This window comes from Rattus norvegicus, chromosome 1, assembly GCF_021556685.1.
Source record: "Rattus norvegicus strain SHRSP/BbbUtx chromosome 1, alternate assembly SHRSP_T2T, whole genome shotgun sequence".
Lineage (NCBI taxonomy): Eukaryota > Metazoa > Chordata > Mammalia > Rodentia > Muridae > Rattus > Rattus norvegicus.
The window spans coordinates 327,855-341,685 of NC_141534.1; the positions used below are offsets into that span (position 1 = coordinate 327,855).

Below are 13,831 nucleotides of genomic sequence, written 5' to 3' on the forward strand. Positions count from 1 at the left end.
TGTAAAAAAAACCATGGTCAAAACATATATGAGAAAAGTGTTATTTCCTTATGTACCGTGGACACACTTAATTGAATGAAGCGAAGAAAAGAACATGGATGAAGGGATTCAATGATAGACCATGGAATAATGCTGATCACTGGATTCCTGTCCATCCTATGACAGTCTTCTTACTTATAACCCCCAGAACATCTTGCTTGGAGGTTGCCTTACCTACATGGAGCAGAATCAACGTATACTAATCTGTAATTAAGAATATTTCTTAAACACATATCTACAAATCAAAGTGATTGCAACCTCCCATTAATGGAGATTGCCTGTTCTCAATATGTTTAGGCTTCTGAGAGCTCATTTGCCACCAAAACTTACTAATTAGTATTGCTTTAGGCAGTGCTGTTCTGTGTTACAAATACTATCCCTAGATATTACTTAATTTTCTTTGATGATTTATGAAAACTTTTTTATGACGAAGCAAAATAGATATGTTGAGTACCATCTAAAATTTTAAAACTCTCAAAGGTTTGATAAAGCAATTTATCTTTTTATTTCCGAAGAACATTTAAATCTGGTCGAACTAAAAGAACATAACACTTTTGGACAAATATGCACCCTAGCAACCCTGCACTAGAAGCCAAGATGGAGAAAACCTCCACAACAACCAACCTTCCCCTTGGTGCTGTGGTAGACAGGGAGGAAGGTGATCCAAACACTGTAGAACACCAACATGCTGAATGTTAGGAACTTGGCCTCATTGAATCTGTCAGGAAGGTTCCTAGCCAAGAAAGCCACAGTGAAGCTCCCCAGAGCCAAGGAGCCCAAATATCCCAAGACAAAGTGGAAGGCAGTGACTGAGCCTTTGTTGCAAATGATGATTACCTTCCCATGTTCAGATTGTATATCTCTGTCAATAAATGGAGGAGATGTCACCAACCAGATTGCACAGAGAACAAGTTGAATTAGTGTACAAATGGGAATGAGCAAGTTAGTTGCCCCTTTTATCATCATCTTCCTCGTCCTTCTCCCTGGAGTAGTGAGCTTGAAAGCTGTGACCACAGTTATTGTTTTAGCCAACACAGTAGAAATAGCAACTGTGAAAAATATTGCAAATGTTGTCTGCTGCAGGATGCATGTGGCCTGGTTGGGATGTCCAATGAAGAGCAATGAGCAGAGAAAACAGAAGGCCAGAGATATGAGCAGGATGTAGCTGAGAATGCGGTTATTGGCTTTCACAATGGGTGTATCCCTGTACTTCACAAAAGTGACTAGTACTAGAGTTGTGATGGCTGAGAAGGACAGGGCCATGCAGCCTAGAGCCATCCCCAGTGGATCTTCATAAGCGAGAAATGTCACAGCTCTTTGGAGGCACTTGGTTTGTTCTAAGTTGGCGTACGAATCATCTGGACACCTCACACACTGCTCCATATCTGCTGGCAAAGAACAATAATCCCTTATAAGATATCACATTTGTGTAGTTAATAATTGTATATTTGTTTTATTCAGAGGATATATCAATAAATAGTTTGGGGTTGAGAATGTATTTTTTTCATTATTGCTCTAGGAACTACTAACTTAAGTTTGCTATCTATTTACCTATGTTTTGTGATGGAACAAATCATCATCGTAGAAAATGGAAATGTTGTCGCTTAAACAAAATTAAAATAAAAATATGATTACTAATATGCATAATCGCAGTTTATTTTATTTCTCAAATATAATTTCACTATTCAGAGACAAGGTTAGTATGCTGACGTATTTATTGATGCCGGTTGATGAAAAACATGTATTTCTTTTGCTTTTGGAATTGTGCACTTTGTCTGTATCTATCCTTAGGCTTGTGAACATACAATTCCTCATTCAAATACTGTGTGTGTAAAGGAATATTTTCATTCTTGAAGCCTTATGCCTCATAAACTTATGCATATCCCTCTTGTTGTGGTACAATTTCCTTTCCCCCAACTACAATTTCCTTGTTTATAGCTATAGAAGGTTATGGCATGGAGATTTTCGATATTGACATTCATCCCACTTTCCTTAGTTAGGCTGTGATTAATAATAAGTACTCTCCTATCTCTTGTTGTATTCTTGAAATCGTCACTCTTTTTCTAATTCTTTGATAGGAAATGCCTAATCCTTTGTGCCATTTAAGCTCTTAAAATATGTTTCACTAGAGAACACTTGTTGTTCTGAGCATCTTGTCTTTGTCAGGGACCAAGCAGGATGACAGAAAGATTGTACACTGTACATGTAATCAAGATTCTTTGTACAAAGAATCGAAGAAGAATAAACATTTGCTCAGGTTATGCCTAAAATTATTTTTTAAAAATTGTTACACATGTATGTCCCCCTAAACTTTTTCTGCATAATATAAAACCATTCAGCATTGTATTGTGAGAGACATGGGTTGTTTGTAGAAGATATTGCAGATAATTTACTGGGCCCAAGAGAAACTGATATTATTTAACTAATTAAATTCTGAAACATGGAGATTTTGGGATTTAGTTTCCATCTAGGTCATATCATATTTCTAGTTTGTAAAGAGAAGGTATTCAAATTCATCATATTTTCTTCTGCATGCAAGTATGTACCTGTATCATTGGCAATCTCATTTTCTTGGCACTGGACACAATCAAAGCAGCAGTCGGCTGTTTGTTTCTGATGAATTTTTCTGAATCCTGCAATACATCTCACACTACACACTGAGGAGGGAACCTGAGGCAATACACATACAGACACACACACACACACACACACACAGACATCCAGACATACACACACACACAAACACACACATACATATTTATAAAATATATATACATAAACAATGCACATTATCTATAATATACAAATATGTATTTAATGTGTATGTTTGTGTAGTTCATGAATACATCATAAGTAAAATGACCCATAGATTAATATATGGGATATTACCGGATATATTCCTCTGATAATTTATTATTTTGTATTAACCTGCAATGCACTGAATGTCATACAATAATTACTATGTCATGTAATATATATGTAACAATTCAGGTATCAGAATCTAAATTTTGTCCTTGCTAAACTTGTTAATTTAAATGGAACATTTATGTGGCATCAGTTTTTCTCTCAAGACTTCAAAATATAATAATAACAAAACTGAGTTGTAAGGAGAGAGAAGGTAGGATATATCAAGAAATCCTTGTTCAATGAGTAAGAACAAAGAATGTCATACAAGACTCTCATACAATTAATGAACTTTTTCTAAGTGTAAAAGAAAACCTTTAATCCCCATTCCACCCCTCCCTCTGCTTCTATTAGAGAGCTCCTACAACAATCCGGCCACTCTGGCCTCCCTGATCTAACATTCTCATAATCTGTGGCATGCACGCTCTACAGAACCAAGGGACTTTCTTCACTGATGCCAGATAAGGCAATACTATGGAGAGGAGGGAAAACTGGGAAGGAGGATAATATTAAAAAGTAAATACATAAAATTAATAATAAAATCTATAAATTAGCAAAAGAAAAGTTTGAATCTGGAAAAATACTTCTCTTAATGAATCTATTCTATACTCAATTGGGCTACAGCTATGTTCATAGAAGCAGATAATTTCATGGTTTATGTGTAGGTACACATATATATGTATATATATGCACACATATGTGTTTGTGTGTGTAGGTGTCTGTGTGTATATATATTGCTATAAATTTAATAAATATATTTCCGTAGTATGCAGTAAATAGTCACAGGGATGCAATTGAACATGGAATTCTGAGTCCTTTGATCCCTATGACCAGATTACATGAATTTCAGTGTTACTAAATTTTTGGTGCTTGTAACTGAGAATGGTCATTTGCGAGCATATTAATTGGTTTTAACCACATGGATATTATTTGAGTGCTTGCTATTTTAAAATTTAGATATATTTAAAAAAATAAAATTGTAGTATACCTACCAATGTTTCTCCTGTGACCCACTCCCAGTCTTCAGATATATGAAGTTGTTGACTCTGTGGTAAACAAGAAAAATAGCTTCCTATTTTCACTTTTAATCCAAGGCCTTGTGGAAAATTCCAATTGATGAAAATGTCATACTTGGCACACTGATTTTCCTTATGATTCATGTTCACCAGTTCTCCAACAGGGTTAATAAATACCCTAGTTTTTAGCAAAGAAACCTCCTAAATGAGATTAATCATTAGATGATTATATATGCATATAAATACACAGAATGCCAAATTGAGAATGTCCCATAATCTTTTAATGTCTTTCAGAAAAGACAGGTGTGTTAAATTAATCCCATGTAGTAAAGTGCATGATACTGCATTATTACAAGTTATAGTTATATGTTATACTGTATAATTATACAGTTATATATATATTTGAAGTATATAGTTAATATATTTCAAATAAATGTTTGATGGTAAAAAAGCTAGAATAAATGATTACCAGAGAACAAATCACATGGTATGTGTGTGTTTGTGTACACATGTTTGTCAAAATAATATTTAAAAGCTGAAGCCAAATACGTAAGAAATAAGGGGAAGTTAATAATTCTGGAAGTTTTGGAAGTAAAGAATGGTAGTGGATCAATCATGTATATACTGAATACATATATGAAATAAACGTAACCTTAATAAAATGTGCACTCTTCATCATTTGTTGTTTTATAAATTATTAACTTAAATGAATAACAATTATCCGAGCAACTGTACTTATTTTGAAAAATTCTTCTTGAGAAAAATATTCTAGTCTAGTCATCACTTAAGGATTTCATGATAAAATCCTTGGCTCCTTTTAAATTTTGAACACATTTGGTTAAATGTTGAAACACATTGTCACACAATTCACTGATATTTATTTTTTTTTTCGGGGCTGGGGAATCGAACCCAGGACCTTGCGCTTCCTAGGCAAGCGCTCTACCACTGAGCCAAATCCCCAACCCCTTCACTGATATTTATAAAAATGTATTGTCTCCTCTTAAAAGTTATCACTGTGCATGATATATATCTATATATGAAATTCATTTTGGAGTTTTGCAGTATAGAAAACTTTACACTGAGACATAACCTCTAACAAATGTTTGTGAACTTCTCAGGGGCCTGAAAGGTCATATTGATAAATCTAAGCATAATGAAATGTAAGAAATGTTACCTGCTGACAGTCAGTGAATATTCCTTTGGGTTCTTCCATTTTCTGAGACTCTGTTTGTTGTAAAATGAGTTCATGGTAGGTGTGAGCCACAGCATACACAGCATTATACAAATTGTAACCTTCTTCACTCAGGACCATGTCAAATGTGTGCTGTGCTAACCATTCCAATGGGTTGTTGAACGTAAAACAATCCATTTTGTTATTGCTCTTTGAGATTGAACAGTTAAAATGATTCCACTGCAGCATAGACTGTGAAATGTCTATTGGATACTTGGATGTGTTTATTGTTTGCAAAAAATTCCTAAACACAGGAATGTCATTGTGGTGGTGGGCAAAAGTGACAGTCCCATGGAAGAAATCAAGGCTGAAATCTTTTTTGTGTGTGATGACATCCCATTGTGAGGTTGTGATCCAGATTCTCTGTGCACCTAAATATGCCCATCTTCTAAAGCTGAGTTCTAGAGTGGAGTTCATTTCACCATAAATGACAACAACCTTTGCTGAAGATGTCATAATTTGTTGGTCATATATCTTAACCCTTGTCTTGTATGTCTGCATGGTTTCTGGGATCATATTCACAAAAGCTAAACAGATCGCATGCCTTTGCATTTCTTCTCTCAAGTCTGAGAGAAACTGAATACCTTGGTCATCATCTGAGATGACCAGTCCTATCCAAGTCCATCCAAAATGAAACATCAAGGATAGCATGCCACGGAACAAATATGTGTCCTTGGTTGCTATCTGATAGATATAGGGAAACTGGTCATGGTCACTCAGGTTAGGATTAAATGGTCCAAAGAAAATCTGAAGAGTATAGAAGAGAGGATGAAACATCCACATGAGGAATATGATTGTTAGGAGGTTTGACATATATACAAATAAAGTTACTCACCATTCAGAACTCAGAATGAGGGTAGTAAAATTTATCTATAAATATCATATATTTTTCATATTATATTCTAGAATATTTCTGACAATTGTGAATGTTCTAGAAAACATTTTTTCCTGTTTGCCCAGTAGAGTTATACAATCTGATTATTTTATTGTGTGTGTGTGTGTGTGTTTGTGTGTGTGTGTGTGTTTGTGTGTGTGTGTGTGTGTGTGTGTGTGTGTGTGTGTAGAAGCATACCCACAAATGTACGTGGTCCAAGTTTTCTTTGAGGCACATATAAATGGAATTTAAATGTTGGTAATTTGTCCAGTGTCACACATTATTACCTTTGGTGTCCTTGAATAAATTGACAGTTTTAAGGAAGTTGTCCATGACGGTCCTATAAGTTCTACATCACAACTTTGCTTTGTTCCACAGTAATAATTAATCATTTTGAAATTGATATTTTGATATTTAAAACGTTCTTCATCCAGAACTCTCATTGTACTTTCACACAGGTCAGCAACGAATGCCAATAGCAAAGTCTTGTTGGATAAAAGGTAAGGATTCTTGTTGATCTCATCGGTAGCAAAAATCAGTACCAGAAAAAACTCATATTTTCTTGCTGGTATTCTAAAACTAAGCATAATGATGATTAAGCGAGATGTTTGAAAAATAAAATTTCAATTGCAGTTAAATTTGTACCACAGGACATTCTAAATCTCTGTCTAAATGTCATGAAATAAGTCTCATAAATTAGAGATCTTAAGATTTGAATACAATTTAAGAATTCATAGACCTAGGACACTAACATATGATAAATTTTGTAATTGTAATTGTCAATAAGGGGACTATTTTATCTCTGAATACCATTTTCAAACTACATTAGAGCCAAACTGAGTAAGACTGTTACAATATAATTGTGGAGATGTAATTCCACAAATACAAAATAAGAAGCATGAGTTAAACTACACATGAAATACATAACACATTTGCCTTATATTTTTAGTATTTAAATGTACTTTATATTCAAACATATAATAATATTTAATATTTTTTGAATCATATATTACATCAAAAATTTTGTTCAACTTTTATATTCATATACCTTTGCACCCTAAAAATATCATTAATGCATATTTCATAATTTCTATTAGTCATGATCCTATACCTAATGTTGCATACTGACTTGTTTCAAAACTCAAAATATCCTTCAACTATCAAGCAGAGTAAAAGAGCATAAAATATTAAAATGTGAATCATTTATAAGTATGTTCAAAAGCCCTTACATAATAATACCTAACATAGAGTAAGTGTATGCAAAATGAATTATGTATCTGTGTAAATTATCTAACAATCAGTTTACTTCGAAAAGCGTATCAGTGTTTTTAGGAGAGAATTTATGGTATCAGTAAGAACATTTTTTTAAATATCAAATTAGGAAAAACTCTTTCATGTTAAACATTATGAAAATGCTAATTTTATGCATAGTGAGAAGCATTGTCAATAATATTTCCTTGTTCATAGAACATGCTTCTAATAGTTTTCACTGTTAGTATTCATTAAACAATAAATATACAAAGATATATTCACCTTAAATTTATTTATTCATTTCAAGTACATCAAATGATAGAATATCCTATGTAACCTGAATAATAGTTTATAGGCTCCATTACACATCAACTTAAAGTTATTTTTCAGTGTGTTGTTATTATTTTAATTTTGTAAAAGTGGATTGAGATTTCTCTTAATACTTCAGGCTTCTTAATTCTTTAAGATTCTTTAAGAGATGTCTCTACAGTAAGATCTTCTTTCACTTGGTATGTGTTGCTCTGCCCAAGCACAGTTGGCAGTTCATCTGTTCATCTGTTACTATTAGCAATTACCTCTCATCAGGAGTAAAACACCAAACATGCTCTTTTGCTGAAATTAGCACTTTTCAATTAAATGTTTGGAGCTAAGTTTTCCTTTTTAAACCGTAAAAGTGTATTGATGCAATTCACATATTTGTAAATTTAAATCTTACTATCGCTTATGGAAGTGTCAGTAATGAGAATGTCCACTATTTTTTCCAATGAGATCTGGGATGATATAGAATGCATCAGAAATGAAATTTTTACTAACCTCACACAGAATTACAATAATGTGAAGCCACAACTACTATTACAGTGTACATAGTATACTGTGGCTATCAATTCGAAAATATTTTGTTTACATCCCAAAGACACAAAAATTGAATAAGAAATGGGATGAGAGTCAGGGATAGAAAGTGCAGGAAACTTCAGTTTATGAAAGAATGAAGCACATTGATTAGCTAAAATTTGAGTGATTTCCGCATCCCTTCTCTCATGATCTGCAGCCACTAATGATACCATCTCACACTTGGAATCTAAGAAGTATGTATCCACATTGAGAACAGCTTCTTATCCAGAAGAAGCACATTTATTCTCCTAGGTGATCTCTAATGTTACATATTTTTAAAAATTAAAAAATATTGAATATCTATATAATGAAGATAATAATTCTAATATGTGCCTGAGTGTTTGCATCACTGGATGAAAAGATATTCTGGTAACAGTATAAGAACTCTGGCAGGCTTTTTCCATAATCAATGACAGCCCCAGAATGACAGGAGGGGCTCATTTAAAGAGTATTTTATAATACAAAGTACATATATGTGCTCATAATATATATGTAATAATATACATGTAATCATATATAGTAGACATCCTTCCACCACCACACCATACATATTTCAATGTATGTATGCCCAACTTTTAGAGGCCAAAATTAGATGACCATTTTATTGAGGCCTTTACATGCATGCTTATACAGGAATGCTAGGCAGAAAGTTGAAGAGAGAAAGTGATGCAGTCACGTGCCAAAAGTGGGAATTATGATTCAAGGTAAAGGTAAAAACATATTTCAACATATGATATCAAAAAAGATTTAAGAGATAGAATCCAGTCTCTCTCGTTTTCCAGCTTTGTGAACTAGAGCCAATGTAGTAAGGCTAACGTAAACTGTGACACATTTGAAAATTTTAAAATAGTGATTGAAGTTATAATTAATTTTCTGTGGTTCTTAAAGTTAAAAGGGGAAAAACAGGACAGAATCTCACAGGTTGTGTACACAATTACATATTTCTAATTCATAATATTGAAGCAGGAAATAAATTTAATAACTTACCTCAAATTAAAAAAGTGAGTATAAAAAATTTCAATAGGTTTCTCGAATGTAAAAAGTAGAAAACCACAGTCACCTCGCAAATCTCCATCATCATCTTCATTCTTCTTTATTCTCCAAAAGCAATTGGGTTCGGTCAAGCTGAAGATGAGAGAAAAGTTCAGGGAAAAAAAGGCAATAGTGAAAGCACACAGCTTCTTCATGTCTGCTAGGATCTAGGATGGAGCAGTTGTGAAACCTGATTCTTATGCAGGCAAACATAACACACATATTTACACCAGTTTGTATATTTTAAGGCTTCTGCTGTCTGGAGATCCACTTAATTATATTCAACAGTTCCTTTCCATTCATCCTATGTTCTTCTCCCTGAATACAATGGGAAAATTCTGGCCTCAAGCTCTACGTCTGAGGTCTGAAAACTTTTGATCAAAACATTTCCAAAAACATGTTTTGAAGATAATGTTCTCCATCCACAGCTGCCATGATTTCATTAACATCCATGCCACAAATATTCCAAAGGCCAATCTTCTCTTGAACAGCCTTCAAAAGACCATGTGTCAACCCCAATATATATGAACACAAGAGATTTTCTCAGAATTTTTTTATTAAGACAAGAGTTGAGAAGTTATAAATGGTCCATATCATTTGGACTTTGAGTTGAATAATGGCACATTATGTCTTTCATTCCCGGGTGTAGGGAAGGGAAGTTTCAGGTCCAACATTGAGCCAGGAGTTGAGAATGTTTACAAAATCTTCTCAGATTTCCCTTGATTCTTCTCATCTGGAGAAAGTCATTATGCTAAATCCAATAATTCCTGGAATCATATGGATTCAACACCCATCCTGTCCAATATCAGTTCCTATGCAGACATTTTATGAGCTGTAATGCTGATCACTTGCCTGATAATCATTCCTTGACACTTAAAGACATTTGGTAAATATTTGTTTTTGTTTGATGTTTGTTCACACTTCATTAAGATGGTTGGGAACAATTTTATATGTTTTATTTAAAGGTATGAATGTATATAGCTGTCGTTTATGAGGGAGAATTTTATTGCTAATATTATTACATGACATTTATTTTTTATGTCTAGTTGGTATTTGTTTTGAAATGGTATTGTCTTTGTTTACATTGTAACAAGACAGATGTATGTCTGATATGTAGGTTGATGTCTATAGGCAGCAGAGGGCTGGTACCAGTTAGGTCAATGCCATGATTGTACAGTAAAAAAATAAGGTGGGAGAGAAAAAGAAGAGAAGAAAATCAAGATGGAGACAGAGAAGAGTGATCTGCATCTGGGTGGTCTTGAATTGTCAAGGTAGATGGGGTGAATTTCTGTAACTGAATTTATATTATCTAGGTGGGCAGCTTATATCCTTATCAACTGTTTGTAAATTTATTGTTTGGATGTAATTTGGATTGAGAATTTATCATATAAATCAGATTGTTGTGGTAGAGGTTGTTGCATCTTGATTTTTATGTTTAATTTGGTATTTCTTATTTACATTTCAAATGTTATTCCCTTTACTGGTTTCCTGACCACAGGCCTCTTATACTCCCCCTTGTACAAGGGTGTTACCCTCTCCACCCAATCCCCTTACCGTTTCTCCCTACACCGGGGTTCAACCTTGGCAGGACCAAAGGCTTCTCCTTTCATTGGTGCCTAGCAAGGTCGTCCTTTGCTGCATATGCAATTGTAACAATGGGTCAGTCTGGGTAGGGATTTAGTCCCTGGAAGATCCGGTTGGTTAACATTTTTGTTCTAATGGGGTTGCAAGCCCCTTCAGCACTTTCAATCCTTTCTCTAATTTCTTCAACATGGGTCTTATTCTAAATTCAGTGGTTTTCTGCTAGCATTCACCTCTGTATTTGACTTGTTCTGGCTGTGTCTCTCAAGAGAGATCTATATCCATTTCCTGTCAGCATGCATTTCTTAGCATCATTCATCTTATCTAGTTTTGTTAGCTGTGTGTGTGTGTGTACGTATGTATATATATATATATATATATGCATATATATATACATATACATATATATATGCCACATGTGGGACAGGAGCTGAATGGTTGTTCCTTCAGTCTGTACTCTAAATGTCGCCTCCCTATACTCTCCTATGGATATTTTGTTCCCATTCACCTCTGTACTTGATTTGTTCTGGCTGTGTCTCTCAGGAAAGATCTATATACAATTCCTGTCAGCATACATTTCTTATCATCATCCATCTTATCTAGTTTTGGTAGCTGCATATATATGGGCCACATGTGGGACAGGAGCGGAATGACTGTTCCTTCGGTCTGTGCTCTAAACATTGACTCCCTATCCCCTCCTATGGTTATTTTTGTTTCCATTTGTAAGGAGTGAAGCATCCCCATTTTGATCATCCTTGTTCTTGAGTTTCATGTGGTCTGTGGATTGCACTTTGAATAATCAATCTTTGGGCTAATATCTACTTAACAGTGGATGCGTACTATCTGTTTTCTGTGATTGGGTTACCTCGGAATATTTCTAGTTCATTCCATTTGCCTATGAATTTCATGAAGACATTGTTTTTGATAGCTGAGTAGTATTCCACTGTGTAGATGCACCAAATTTTCTGTATCCATTCCTCCGTTGAAGGGCATCTAGGTCCTTTCCAGCTTCTGATTATTATAAATAAGGCTGCTATGAACATAGTGGCGAATGTGGCTTTGTTGTGTGTTGGAGTGCCTTTTGGGTATATGCCCAGGAGAGGCCTACCTGGGTACTCAGGTAGTGCAATGTCCAATCTTGTGAGGAACCTTTTGAGTGATTTCCAAAGAGGTTGTTTCAGTTTGTAATACCACCAACAATGGAGGAGTGTTCTTTCTCCATGTCTTCACCAACATCTGCTGTCATCAGGTTTTTGATCTTAGCCATTCTGACTGGTGTGAGGTGGACTCTCAGGGTTGTTCTGTTTTGCATTTCCCTGATGATTATGGATGTTGAAAATTTCTTTAGGTGCTTCTCAGCCATTTGGTATTCCTCAGCTGTGAAACTTTGTTTAGCTCTGTACCCCATTTTTAATAGGGATATTTGGCTCTCTGGAGTCTAACTTCTTGAATTCTTTTTATATTTTGGATATTAGCCCACTATTGGATGTAGGATTGATAAAGATCTTTTCCCAATCTGTTGGTTCCCATTTTGTCCTAATGACAGTGTCCTTTGCCTTACAGAAGCATTGCAGTTTCACGAGGTTGTATTTCTGGATTCTTGATCTTAGAGACTAAGACATTGGTATTATGTTCAGAAAATTTTTCCCAGTGCCCATGTATTATAGACTCTTCCCCATGTTTCCTTCTACTAGTTTGAGTGTATCTGGTTTGATGTGGAGGTCTTTGATTCACTTAGACGTAAGCTTTCTACTGGTCAGTAAGAATGGAATGATTTGCATTCTTCTCCACGCTCACCTCCCGTTGAACCAGTACCATTTATTGAAAATGCTATGTTTTTTCCATTGGATGGTTTTAGCTCCTTGGATGAAGATTAAGTGACCATAGGTGTGTGTGTGTGTTCATTTCTAGGTCGTCAATTCTATTCCACTGATCTGTCTCCCTGTCTCTGTATCAATACCATATAATTTTTTCACTATTTCTCTGTAATACTGCTTGAGGTCAGGGATGATGATTCCCCCAAAAGTCCGTTTATTGTTGAGGATAGTTTCAGCTATCCTCGTTTTTTGTTATTCCAAATGTATCTGCAAATTGCACTTTCTATATTTATGAAAAACTGAATTTGAATTTTGGTGGGGATTTCATTGACTATGTAGATTGCTTTTGTCAAAAGGGACATTTTTGTTAAATTAATCCAGCCAATCCATGAGCATTGGATGTCTTTCCATCTTCTGAGATCTTCTTCAATTTATTTCTTCAAGACTTGAAGTTCTTATCATACAGATCTTTCACTTGCTTGTTGAGAGTCAAACCGAGGTATTTTATACTATTTGGGACTATTATGAAGGGTATTGTTTCCCTAATTTCTTTCTCAGTCTGTTTATTCTTTGAGTATAGGAAAGCTACTGATTTGTTTGAGTTAATTTTATACCCCGCCACTTTGTTGAAGTTGTATATAAGGTTTAGTAGTACTCTGGTGGACCTTTTCTGGTCACTTAAATATACTATCATATCATCCGTAAATAGTAATATTTTTACTTCTTCCTTTCCAATTTGTTTCCCTTTGACCTCTTTTTGTTGTCGGATTGCTCTGACTAGGACTTCAAGAACTATATTGAATAAATAGGGAGAGAGTGCACAGCCTTGTCTAGTCCCTGATTTTAGTGGGATTGATTCAAGTTCCTCTCCACTTCGTGTGATGTTAGCTACTGGTGTGCTGTATATGGTTTTTAGTATGTATAGGTATTGGCCTTGAATACCTGATCTTTTTAGGACTTTTATCATGAAGATGTATTGAATTTTACCAAATGTTTTCTCAGCATCTAATGAAATGATCATGTTTTTTTATCTTTGAGTTTGTTTTTATTATGATATACGTTGATGGATTTCTGTATGTTGAACCATCCCCACATATCTGGGATGAAGCCTACTGGATCATGATGGATGATCATTTTGATATGTTCTTTGATTTGGTTTGCAAGAATGATTGTGAGTATTTTGCATCTATATTCA

The 13,831-nt window shown here is 34.6% G+C and overlaps 1 pseudogene; it reads right to left on the reverse strand.

The window, feature by feature from the left end:
- Nucleotides 1–542: 542 nt before the first annotated feature.
- LOC134484840 (vomeronasal type-2 receptor 116-like) lies at nt 543–9,393 on the reverse strand (annotated as a pseudogene).
- Nucleotides 9,394–13,831: the final 4,438 nt, after the last annotated feature.